Here is a 13,676-nt window from a genome sequence, read left to right as displayed (position 1 = left end):
GCTAACGCTTGTAATCCCAGCACTTTGGGAGGCCGAGGCGGCGGATCACGAGGTCAGGAGATCGAGACCACGGTGAGACCACGGTGAAACCCCATCTCTACTAAAAATACAAAAAAATTAGCCGGGCGTAGTGGCGGGCGCCTGTAGTCCCAGCTACTCGGAGAGGCTGAGGCAGGAGAATGGCGTGAACCTGGGAGGCGGAGCTTGCAGTGAGCCAAGATTGCACCACTGCACTCCAGCCTGGGCAACAGAGCGAGACTCCGTCTCAAAAAAAAAAAAAAGAAAGTGATTATTCTCTGATATGCCATGTTTTTAGTCACTGAGATTGTTTTGTTTTATACTTTTGTGCTGAAGTATTTTAAAGAAAATAACAGACATAATATTTTACTCATAGTTTAATCTCTAAAAAAATAGAACCTAGGCCAGGTGCGGTAGCTCACACCTGTAATCCTAGCACTTTGGGAGGCCAAGGTGGGTGGATCACTTGAGGTCAAGAGTTCAAGACCAACCTGGCCAACATGGTGAAACCCTATCTCTACTAAAAATACAAAAATTAGCCGGGCATGGTGATGGGTGCCTGGAGTCCCAGCTACTGGAGAGGCTGAGACAGGAGAATCGTTTGAATCTAAGAGGTGGAAGCTACAGCGAGCTGAGATCGTCTGCTGCACTCCAGCCTGGGTGACAGAGCGAGACTCTGTCTCATTTTATATATATAAAAATATATATTTATTTATATTTACATATATATAACTTTTCTCCTACATATTATACTCAACAAAAATTAATAATCTGACCGGGCGTGGTGGCTCACACCTGTAATCCCAGCACTTTGGGAGGCCAAGGTGGGCGGTCACCTGAGGTCAGGAGTTCAAGATCAGCCTGGCCAACATGGTGAAACCCTGTCTCTACTAAAAATACAAAAATTAGCCAGGTGTGGCAGCGTGTACCTGTAATCCCAGCTACTCTGGAGGCAGAGGCAGGAGAATCGCTGGAACCTGGGGGCGGAGGCTGCAGTGAGCCGAGATTGCCACCATTGCACTCCAGCCTTGGCGTCAGAGCAAGAGTCCGGGTCAAAAAATAAATAAAATGTCCAGGCGCAGTGGCTCACGCCTGTAATCCCAGCACTTTGGGAGGCCGAGGTGGGAGGATCACGAGGTCAGGAGATCGAGACCATCCTGGCTAACACGGTGAAACCCTGTCTCTATTAAAAATACAAAGAATTAGCTGGGCATGGTGGCGGGCGCCTGTAGTCCCAGCTACTCGGGAGGCTGAGGCAGGAGAATGGCGTGAACCCGGGAGGCAGAGCTTACAGTGAGCCGAGATCGGCCACTGCGCTCCAGCCTGGGCAACAGAGCGAGACTCCATCTCAAAAAATAATAATAATAATAAAATAAAATCATAAATGGAAGCAGAGGCCAGGCATGATGCCTCATGCCTATAATCCCAACACTTTGGGAGGCTGAGGCAGGAGGATCACTTGAGTCTAGTTCAAGACCAGCCTGGGCAACAAGGAGAAACCCTGTCTTACGAAAAATAGAAAAAAATTAGTGAGGTATGGTGGCTTTTGCCTGTAGTCTCAGCTACTCAGGAGGCTGAGCTAGGAGGATCTCTTTTTTTTTTGAGACGGAGTCTTGCTCTGTCGCCCAGGCTGGAGTGCAGTGGCGCAATCTCGGCTCACTGCAAGCTCCGTCTCCCGGGTTCACGCCATTCTCCTGCCTCAGCCTCTCCGAGTGCTGGGATTACAGGCGCCCGCCACCACGCCCGGCTAATTTTTTGTATTTTTAGTAGAGACGGGGTTTCACCGTGGTCTCGATCTCCTGACCTCGTGATCCGCCCGCGTCAGCCTCCCAAATTGCTGGGATTACAAGCGTGAGCCACCGCGCCCAGCACTAGGAGGATCTCTTGAGCCCAGAAAGGCAGACTGCAGTGAGCTGAGATCACACCGCTGCACTCACTCTAGCCTGGGCAACAGAGTGAGACCCTGTCTCAAAAATAAATACGTAAATAAAAATAAAAATAAATTGAAGCAGATTGAGATAGACTTTGTGTAATTCAAGAAACATTTTCTTTCATGTGTGAGGCACTGTGCTAGCCCTTATAGATGAATGACTACCTAGTTTCTACCTCTAAGAAGTATATAGGCCAGGCCAGAAGACACACTGGTACATAAATGTTGCACAGGACAAACTGCTAAATGCTCTAGTCTAGGAGAGGTATAAAAAAGGAAGAAGTTAATGGTCATGTATCATTGGGAAGAACTTTGAGGAAGGTGTAGATTTGAGCTGGTCCTTGGAGATGAGTGGGAGATGTAGGCTCCATGAGAACAGGGACTTTGTCCTGGTTTTAATCTCAACACTCAAAACAGTGCCTGACACGTGATAGACCCTCGGTTAAAAATATGCACTGAGGGAGCATTGTAAGCAAATGAGCAGCATGTAGGATATGTTCCAGGAAGAGCAGATATTCTGCTGTGGCTAGAACTCTGTGTTGAGTAGAAAAGGAAGAAAAAGAAAATGAAGTTGGGCCAGATTAGAGTCTTGTATGTTATACTAAGGAGTCTGGACTTGGTTCTATAGGGAAAGAGAAACTCTTAAAGAATATTTGGGCCCGGGCATGGTGGCTCATGCCTGTAATCCCAGCAATTTGGGAGGCCGAGGCGGGCGGATCACTTGAGGTCAGGAGTTTGAGACCAGTCTGGCCAACATGGTGAAAGCCTGTCTCTACTAAAAATACAAAAGTTAGCTGGGTGTGGTGGCGCATGCCTATAATCCCAGCTACTCGGGAGGCTGAGGCAGGAGAATCACTTGAACCCGGGAGATGAAGATTGTAGTGAGCTGAGGTCACGCCACTGCACTCTAGCTTGGGTGACAGAGCAAGACTCTGTCTCAAAAAAAAAAAAATAAAAAGACATTTGTGCTTAGGAAGATAATTCCGGTGTCTCTGAATAGCCTGCCTTGGGGAAGACAAGAAGGATTTAAGGGAAGTGTGAGGGCAGTGACCATGGCAGTTGCAATGGGGCATAATTTGATAGAAATCTCAGCAGTGACTTCATGATTGGTTTTGGGCATGAGGAAGAGGGGAAGAATTAAAGATGACCTTGAGGTTGAGGCCTAACCAAGATAGAGAACCCCTCAGGTGTTAATGGATGATAATAGTTTTTTACTTTTACTCACTTTTTAATGAGTTCAGTTAAATATGAAAATGTCTGTCCAGAAATGGAGTTCAGGAGAGGAGGATTCAATATGTTGAAGAAATCAAAGATCATTGTTTCAAATGCTTAAAATCAGCTGGGAGTGGTGGCACACACCTGTAGTTCCAGCTGTTTGGGAGGATTGCTTGAGCCCAGGAGTCCAAGACTAGCCTAGGTGACACAGAGGACCCTGTCTTTAAAAAAAAAAAAAAAAAAAGCTTAGGATCTATAGAGCCATGTAGAGTGAAGCTCTCAACCTTGTTGTCTTCTCACAAGAGATCTTAATGCCATCCTCTTTAACAGCATGAGTTCAAGTCTACATGTCAGTGTTTCTGGAGAATACGCTACTGAGCTGGAGTGAGTATGCTTTCAAACACACTCATTCCAGCTTAGTAGCATAATGGGGTGTTCTCAGATGGGACTGAGCCCATGAGCTTCCTTTCCCAAAGCATCTGTTCTCTTCCACACCCCAGGACATCCTTTTAACCCCAGGCCCTTATTCATTCGTCTTGTGGTTTGCTCCTGCAAACATTTTTAGTTTGGCCTTTCTAGGAACCCAGTCTTCCTGATTTGATTCTTTATTTGAATTTTTTTTTTGAGACAGAGTGTTGCTCTGTTGTCCAGGCTGGAGTGCAGTGGTGTGATCTCGGTTCACTACAACCTCTGCCTCCCGGGTTCAAGTGATTCTCCTGCCTCAGCCTCCTGAGTAGCAGGGATTACAGGCACGCACCACCATGCCTGGCTAATTTTTGTATTTTTATTTTATTTTTTTATTATTTTTTTTTTTTTGAGACGGAGTCTCGCTCTGTCGCCCAGGCTGGAGTGCAGTGGCGCAATCTCGGCTCACTGCAAGCTCCGCCTCCCGGGTTCACGCCATTCTCCTGCCTCAGCCTCTCCGAGTAGCTGGGACTACAGGCGCCCGCCACCACGCCCGGCTAATTTTTTTGTATTTTTAGTAGAGACGGGGTTTCACCGTGGTCTCGATCTCCTGACCTCGTGATCCGCCCGCCTCGGCCTCCCAAAGTGCTGGGATTACAAGCGTGAGCCACCGCGCCCGGCATTTTTGTATTTTTAATAGAGACAGGGTTTCACCATGTTGGCCAGGCTGGTCTTAAACTCCCGACCTCAAGTGATCTGCCTGTCTCGGCCTCCCAAAGTGCTGGGATTACAGGCATGAGTCACTGCGCCCGGCCTGAATTTTTTTTTTCCTTTTGTTAGATCCCTTTAAAGAAGATAATTGCCCGAAATTTCATTTTTGCTACTTGACTATCCACAAAGGTCGCATTATAAGTCGGCATTCTAAGGAATTTTTCCACTTGTGTTAGCCACAATAGGTAGCTTATGAGGATCCTATGTGATTTCTGTGTTGTCTCCTGCTGGTAAATAGAATTCAGCGCCTTCCTCCTGACCTCCTAGGCCACCACCTTCTTTTGCAGTACTTGGTCTCAGTGATCAGGACAGGTGGTGGCATTTTGAAGCGCCCTTGCCATTCCAGATTATTCATACCCCATTATTACAGTCCCCCCAACCTTCAGATTCTCCTTTCACTAATTTTCTCCACTAAATCCTCTAGGATTCTGTGTTTTAACAAAGGTTGCATTCCCCATCCAAGTAGATTTTGTTTTTACCGAGAAGACTGAAGCTCAAAGACATCTAATAACTAGCTGTCATATAGCTAGAATGAGGCAGAGCCGCACTGAAATCCATCTTTCCCAGCCTTCTGTTCTTTCCATTACAATACAGCTGGGAATATCTGCCAAGCACTGTGAGTCTATGGTTTTCTTTCCCAAGCTCAAAGGTGAGATCTCCCCCTCACAGTAGAAAGGAATATCTTGCAGCCACTCACGGGATACTGGTGCCCAGAAGAGAGTCTTTCTCCTGGCTCCTTTTTGATTTCAGCCAACTTGAATAGACTTAACAGGTGGAGCATTCTCTTTGGGGCTTTCCTCACTTATACTCTTCTTCTGGTTGTGGGTGCCTGAGAGCCACTTCTGAATCCCTTCCATCCTATTCCATCTTAGCAACAAAAACAGCTGCACGCACAGCTTGACCATCGACAAAAGTACAAACACTTCCTTCTCCTCAGTTTTCCTTTCTATGTTTAGTTTTATTTCTATTCTAGGTTTTCTTTGGCTTTATACAGCTGCCATCTTGGTCAGTTGGCCCATGCCCTCAGAAGTGAATGCTGCATTTAAACCCTTTAATTAGAGACCATTCATTCCATCTATATCCTATACTCTTTTATCTCGTTGCTCCTTGGCTACAGCTGTGGTGGTTATTGTTTTTCCCACCACAGTGCCTCTCTAGTTGAATTGACTGTTGTATAGCTGAAGCCAATTAGGAAGAGAGGGAAACAGGAACATACAAAGGCCTCTGTGTAGGACAGGTAGGTCATGGAGATTTGGTCACTTATCCAGAGATTATCCAACGAGTCAGATCATTATAACATACTCTTCAGCTTTCTGTACTCACTTCTTTCTATTAGCCACCTATTGATATCCCAGTAAACAGATATGGAGGAAAATTGTTTCCTATAGTGTGTCAGTAACAGCCCTCAAAGGGATGGTAGTAGGAATAGAAAATGTGAAGCATGGAAGGGACTCAAGATTCACCTCCAAGGCCTTCATATTTCTCATGGGGAAGCCAGGATCACAGAGACAAGAAAATCCTTTTTAGCCTCTGTGTCCATTTCTTGGCCAGTCTTGTCCAACCTAACTAGAACCAATGGAGAAGAAGGAAAGGCACACAAGAATACAGCACAACGGGTTTTGAGCCAATCAGAAGTGATACCAAGGCCAGGCACAGTGCCTCACACCTATAGTCCCAGCACTTTGGGAGGCCAAGGCGGGCAGATCACTTGAGGTCAGGAGTTCAAGACCAGCCTGGCCAACGTGGTGAAACCCCATCTCTATTAAAAATACAAAAATTAGCCGAGCGTGGTGATGGGTGCCTGGAGTCCCAGCTATTCGGGAAGCTGAGGCAGGAGAATCACTTGAACCCAGGTGGCAGAGGTTCTAGTGAGCTGAGATCGCGCCACTGCACTTCAGCCTGGGCGACAGAAGGAGACTGCGTCTCAAAAAAAAAAGAAGTGATAGCGAAACCAAGACTGTAGCTGGAGTCTACCTCCTACTGAGATGTGGGGAATCAGTCTTGAGCAGGAGAACCTCTGAAACTTGATTTTACTACTACTGCAAATAGCCATCACTTGTAAGTACAGATTGTTTGCCAAGCACTGGTCTAAGCATTTTATCTTATTTAAGCCTCATAGCAGTCCTATGAGGTAGGTATAATTACTGTTCCATTTTTACAAATGAGGAAACAAAAGCATAAGTTAATTACTTTGTTCAGGGTCACACAGCCCAGTAAGTGAGGGCCGGGATTCAAACTCAGCCCATTAGCCTCCAAGGCAGACCCCACTGCCTGCCTTTAACCAAGGACATAGTTATACATGCATGACGATGTTTAATTCCATTGTTATTTGGGTTGTTTTTGTTTTTGTTTTGAGACAGTCTTGCTCTGTTGCCCAGGCTGGAGTGCAATACTGCAATCTCGGCTCACTGCAACCTCTGCTTCCTGGGTTCAAGTGATTCTGCCTCAGCCTCCCTAGTAGCTGGAACTACAGGTGCCCGCCACCATGCTGGGCTGATTTTTTTTCCTTTTTTTATTTTTGAGACAGGGAGGGTCTCTGTCACCCAGGCTGGAGTGCAGTGGCGGGATCTCGGCTCACTGCAACCTCCACCTCCCAGGCTCAAGCGATTCTCCTCCCTCAGCCTCCTGAGTAGTTGGGATTACAGGCATGTGCCACTACCACCCAGCTAATTTTTGTGTTTTTAGTAGAGATGGGGTTTCACCATGTTGGCCAGGCTGGTCTTGAACTCCTGACCTCAAGGATTCACCTGCCTCAGCCTCCCAAAGTGCTGGGATTACAGGCGTGAGCCACTGCGCCCAGCCTGAGACCTTTCTTCTGTAGATCCAGAGAAACCAGATGTCAAGGGAAATGCAATTTATCAGCTATTAAGTGATAAGAAAATCTCCCCTCCTAAGGATCATGCCATCTCCCAAGTCTCCAAGAGCTGGGGCAAGTCACTGTAGCCGACTTGAGAATCAAGTTCAGGTATGAGGCCAGGCGTGGTGGCTTATGCCTGTAATCCCAGCACTTTGGGAGGCCAAGGCAGGCAGATTGAGCCCAGGAGTTCAAGACCAGAGTAGACAACCTAGGGAAACCCTGTCTCTACCAAAAAACGAAACAAAACAAAACAAAACAAAACAAAAACCAGGCATGGTGGTGTGCACCTGTAGTCCCAGCTACTCAGGAGGCTGAGGTGCGAGGATCCCTTAAGCCTGGGAAGTCAAGGCTGCCGTGAGCTGTGATCACACCACTGCCCTCCAGCCTGGGAGACAGCCCAAGACCCTGTCTCAGGAAAAAAAAAAAAAAAAAAAAAAAAAAAGTTCAAGAATGTGACCTCAGTGCCAGGCAGGAATGCTAGCAGTACCCACTAGGGCCACTAGATGCCCCCCATGTTCCACATCTGGCTTACCTAGCTGGAATTGCCAACACAAGACATCATCATTCTTACTTTGTCCTTATTTTGTTACGGGGTCTCTCCCCTAACCCTACTTAAGCTCTACCAAGTGCAGTGATGGAAACAGAAAGAAACTGAAAGCATTGAGGCAGTCAGCAGAGAGAGAGAAAAATGAGAATGGGTATTTATTGAGGAGACAGAGAAGGAAAAAAAAAACTCTAAATTTAAGGTCAGAGTTGGGGCCTTGCATCCAGGAATAGTGGCTCGATAAGGAATAGTAGCAAGGATAAGAACCAGATTAAATGGGAAGTCAACCGGAAGGGAAATCCAGGGGACTGTGAGCCATTGGCAGCCACCCTGGGACACATGCAGCCCTCCCCAGGTGTCATCCTTTGGCTGATCTCAGCACCCGCACTCAGGGCTGGGCCACCCCAGGGCCAACCCTGCGAAGTTAGGCAAGCCACTAATGAAGCATGATGACGCACTCACAGGGGCATGAGCGGTGTCTCATCACAGCCAGGGCGCAGCCCAGACCCACCAGATGACCCTTTTCTTGTGAGGATTCCCAAGTCTATGACTAATGCTAATTAACCCTGACTCACGGTAGCACTGAGCACACAGAGGTCATTATCTCCCCTGGAAGGAGTGGGGAAACTGAGGTGTGGAGTGGGGAAGCAGCTTTGCTCCATCAGTGTCACCAGGTCAGGAGTTGATCCCTGCCCTTCTCAAAAGCCCGTGAGGCTGTCCTTGGTAATCAGCAGTGGACACTTCCGGTGGGGCTAAGGGCAGAGGGGATGGGGCCTTTCTCCACTGCTGTTTCCATGTGAGTCAGAACCACAGAACTGGAAGCAGAGTTGCAGACTACTTGGTCTAATCCCTGAGGAGTCTGAAGGCCAGAGTGGGGAGTGAAGGCCAAGATCACACAGCAGGTTGTGGCTGAGCCACGCCTAGAATCCTGAGGCTTCTTGCTGAATCCCCTTCTTGCACTACAGTCATGATGACAGAGCAGAAGACAGGCAGTACCTTGTGAGAGTTAGGAGCACCAGCTCACTAGCCAGGAGTGGTGGCATGTGCCTATAGTCCCCTTATACTAGGGAGACTGAAGTGGGAGGATCGCTTGAGCCCGGGAGTTCGAGACTGCAGTAAGCTATAATTGCACCACTGCACTCCAGCCTGGGTGACAGAGCAAGACACCTTGTTTATAAAAAAGAAAAATAAAGGGGGAAAAAAAAAACACCAGCTCTAGGTCAGGTAGCTTGGCAGGTGGATCTAGCAGGCCCTAGGTTCCATAGCCTGGGTTCAGATCCTGGATTCACTGGTCACCAGCTGTGTGTTGCTGAGCCTGTGACTCAGCCTCAGCTTCCTCATCTGTAAAATAGGGATAATACTAGTAGCTGTGTCACAGGAATGTTTTGAGAATTCATTGACATATGAGTTCATGGCACATGAGAAGTGCTCGGGAAATAGTAGCTGTTTGTTTACGTTGGCTGTTTAAGCCCAGTTGCCTCTCTGGCCAAGTGTCTCATTTGCCTGGTCTTTTGGGACTTCTGAAGGAAGGGAGCACCAAAATTATATAGGTGTTGGGATCACGAGAAAGACACATACCAATATCTCCTCACCAGATTGTCTGTGGTCTCAGTAGGGCCCTTTCAGCCCAGCGGCCTCCATGCCACCATCAGACAGCACAGGTGCTGGTGGATCAGCGCCAAGCCCAGCTTTAGAAGCATCGGGAAGCACCTTGGCAACAAGACATAAACCAAAATAACCACATTCCTGCCAGTCTCCATGGACCCTGGCTCCGGGCCTGGCAAGGCCACCCTCAGGAAGTGGTGGTACAATGACGACAGGAAAGCTTAAGACAGGCATCACCCTGCTGGGCTGAGAATGCTGGCTTGTTTGTCCAGCACAGCTTACCTGAGTCACCCATTGTGGAGTCTGCAGCCACCTGGGCCTGGAGCTAGGCCAGCAGGCTGCTTGGAGTCTGGAACACCTTCTGCGGGCTGAATCTGGCTAGGGCCGGCACTTTCTGCCTGTCCCCTCCTCAGAAAGCAGGTCGAGGCAGTTTGGCTCCATAGATCTGGCTCCGAACAGTGAAGAGCCTGGTGGGGCCTGACAACAGTTCAGAGACACAGAGCCCCCTCTGTGGGGAACAGAATGTGAACTTAGGCCTTAGAGTGTTTGGAAAATCAGCTCCACCAATCAGAGATGGACTGGGCAGCAGCTTCCCCCTCTCCTCCATCCCATGCCACACCCGTAGCCACTCTCTGTGCCCCACTGGTCCTCAGGGGGCCCTGGGCTCTCTTGCCGAGCCTCAGCACTGCCCAGGCCCATGCAGCTGGCCAACAGTGACTGGGCTCAACTCCCACTAACTCAACCTGGGGGTTTTCCAAAGTGAAATGAGGAACAAAATAGGTGCTATGTTTCACAGCACCAAGTTTTAAAATACTAATAAAATTAGAAAATACTTTTTCAGACCGGGTGCAGTGGCTTATGCCTGTAATCCTAGCACTCTGGGAGGCCGGGATGGGTGGGCCACATGAGGTCAAGAGTTTGAGACCAGCCTGGCCAACATAGTGAAACCCCGTTTCTACTAAAAATACAAAAATTAGCTGGGCATGGTGGTGTGTGCCTGTAATCCCAGCTACTTGGGAGGCTGAGGCAGGAGAATCGCTTGAACCTGGGAGGTGGAGGTTGTAGTGAGCGGAGATTGTGCCACTGCACTCCAGCCTGGGCGACAAGGCGAGACTCCGTCTCAAAAAAAACAACAACAAAAAAAAACACGAAAATACTTTTTCAAAAGGTATAAAAAACGAGAATGAAAGTCCCCTGCCCCTTCTGGCCCTTGAGGGGCTTTCTACTGGAGGGACCATTTGTGGCACAGTTGGCAAGGGCACCCAAGAAGGCCAGAAGGGGACGCCCGTGGGTGGGAACAGGAGGCACAGGAAGCAGTGTTTTAAGGTAGTGATCCCACAGGCCTAAGAAGGTGGCTCTGTTCCTCCAAGGAGTACTAAAGAGCCATCATAAAACAGTATTGACCGGGCGTGGTGGCTCACACCTGTAATCCTGGGAGGCCAAGGCAGGTAGATCACTTGAGATCAGGAGTTCGAGACCAGCCTGGCCAACAGAGTGAAACCCCGTCTCTACTAAAAATACAAAAATTAGCCAGGCATGGTGGCATGCACCTGTAATCCCAGCTGCTTGGGAGGCTGAGGCAGGAGAATCACCTGAACCTGGGAGGCGGAGGTTGCAGTGAGGCAAAATCGTACCACTGCACTCCAGGCTAAGCAACAGAGTGAGATTCTGTCTCAAAAAAAAAAAAAAAAAAAAAAAAAAAAAGACTGTTCTAGGGGAATTGGAATATGCAAGCTGTGTGTGCTCAGCACGAGGTGGTGACCTGGCGTTGGGGAGGCCCGAGCTGGAATAGGGAGCCTGGCTATCTGGGTGCCCCACCCTGGTAACTGACCTTGGGCAAGTCAGTTTCCATTTCAGTCCCTTTGTTTTTGTTTTTGTTTTTGTAGAGACAAGGTCTCACCATGTTGCCCAGGCTGGTCTCAAACTCCTGTGCTCAACGATCCACCCACCTCACCCTCCCAAAGTGCTGGGATTATAGGCATGAGCCACTGCACCCGGCCTTCAGTCTCTTTATCTGTCCAGTGGGGTATTAACAAGTATCTAATGTTCAGAACAATATTAAGACGTTCAGAACATGTCAAAGAACCTTTGGAAGAGGTTTGAAACTCTCTCTCACACCCCTCACATGAGGTGTAACTTGGTTTGGGCATGGGGGGTGCTCCTCCAGGTGGGAAAGGTGGCTGGCACATGAGTCAAGAACAGGGTAAGAGCAGAAGACAGAAGCAGCATGGAGAGCCAAGGACCACAGAAGGACGCCCCGAGAATCAGGCTGCCAGGCACCTAGCCTGTGGGTTGGAAGCAAGAGGGCCATTGGTTGGTGACAGGCAGAGGAAGTCCTTTCTCTCAGCTGCTGCCATCTTGCCTTCTGCAGTCCTGTGGGCACACCTGGCCTGCCACCCGAGGAGCAGGAGGTTTACGCTCTGGCTGTGCCCCATCTCTGACCTGGAAGTGAGCAGCACAGCCTGCAGACTGTGCAGGACGGGTCACCACATCCTAGGCAAGGGAGACAAGGCTTTGAGAAAGAAGGCTGATGCTTGCCCCCTTGACTGCCGGAGAGGGAATTTAGTGCCACCCAGGGTCCCCAGATCTTCACCTGTGTCCAAAAGCCAGTCTGTCATGGACAGTCACCATGGTCACCTTACATCAGGTTCTCTGTCTCTGACTTTGGCTCCTACTAGCTGACCTCACCTACCTCAAAGTCACTTGAGAGAGCCAAAGCTGCTATGTGTCTGGGTGCCCCAAGAAGCCGAGTTCCTTGTCTATGTGGGGATAACCCTATCCCCAATTCAGTGCCCGACCTCATCAGTGCCCCCCAAAGCTGCAGCGCACCGTCCAAGTCTCCAAACCAGTTGTGAACAGTCAGGTTAGCTTCGGACAGGTTAGCTTCGGAATCTTACCCCCAAACCCCGGGGACTGAATGGAGGCCAAGGATCTACAGAGGAGGGGACACCTTCCTGGTCAGCCATCCTTCCCTCCACGAAGGCTGTCCCTCTGCCCTTTCCCTTGGCTCAAGGCAGGTTTAGCTCCTTGGAGCCAGGACACATCCAATATCCCCATTTCAGAAGCTGTTCCTTTTTGTTTGCTCATCTGCAAGATCAATTTCATTGCTTTTTCCTGAAATGAAGGAACTGGGTGTGTGTCCTAAAGGTATACAGAAGCTTTACACGGGGACAGGATTCCAGTGAGAAATTGGATTTGATGTTCCCGTTAGTCTCATCAAAAATCTTAGGACTGAGTTTGTATGGATCACATTACATAAGAGTAGGAGGAATAAATAAGACAGCCAGCCAGATGTGATGGCTCACACCTGTAATCCCAGCACTTTGGGGGGCCGAGAAGGGCGGATCACAAGGTCAGGAGATTGAGACCATCCTGGCCAACATGGTGAAACCCCGTCTCTACTAAAAGTACAAAAAAAATTTAGCTGGGTATGGTGGCATGCGCCTGTAGTCCCAGCTACTCGGGAGGCTGAGGCAGGAGAATCGCTTGAACTCAGGAGGTGGAGGTTGCAGTGAGCCGAGATCACACCACTGCACTCCAGCCTGGCAACAGAGCGAGACTCCATATCAAAACAAAACAAAACAAAACAAAAAAACAGACACCCGTTGGAACTTCTCAACCGCTCCTTTCCCCTCCACCACATGACTTTCCTGTGATGGCAGCCCTGGCACTCAGCAGGTGCCTGGCACAGAGAAGATGCTCAGGAAATATTTGTTACCTAAATGAACAAATACATGTTTATCATCAATGTAGGAGTTTGGAGGCGGAGCTAACTTTGCCTTGCAACCTTGGCCTGGGGACGAGGGCTTCCATTCTGGTCCCTTGAAGAACCTACTTTGAAAGGGGTCTGGAAGACATGACTGGCCTCCTCTTGATAAGAAGGCAGACCAGCATAGGCAGTGGAAGGGGAAAGCAACTGGAGACTGGAAAGAGGAAATTTAGAGCTATGCTTAGGCTAAGATACAAAGAGCAGGACTGTGTGCCCCAGCAAGCATGTGGCCTGATGTTGATAGCATTAGGAAAATTTTGGGCCAGGTGCGGTGGCTCACACCGGTAATCCCAATACTTTGGGAGGCCAAGGCAGGAGGATCACTTGAGTATAGTTCAAGACCAACTTGAGCAACATAGTGAGACCCCATCTCTATAAAAAATTTTAAAATTAGCCACTGCACTCCAGCCTGGGTGACAGAGACCATGTCTCAAAAAAAAAAAAAAAAAGCACATTTTCACATAACATACACTTCTATAGCTCCTCTCCATCTCATTTGATGTTCTCAACATGGGAAAGCAAAAAGAGAGAACTTACATGGAAACTCTTGGGGTTTTTTTAT

The sequence above is a fragment of the Symphalangus syndactylus genome, chromosome 6 (assembly GCF_028878055.3).
Source record: "Symphalangus syndactylus isolate Jambi chromosome 6, NHGRI_mSymSyn1-v2.1_pri, whole genome shotgun sequence".
NCBI classification, from domain to species: domain Eukaryota; kingdom Metazoa; phylum Chordata; class Mammalia; order Primates; family Hylobatidae; genus Symphalangus; species Symphalangus syndactylus.
This window is presented reverse-complemented; position numbering follows the sequence as displayed.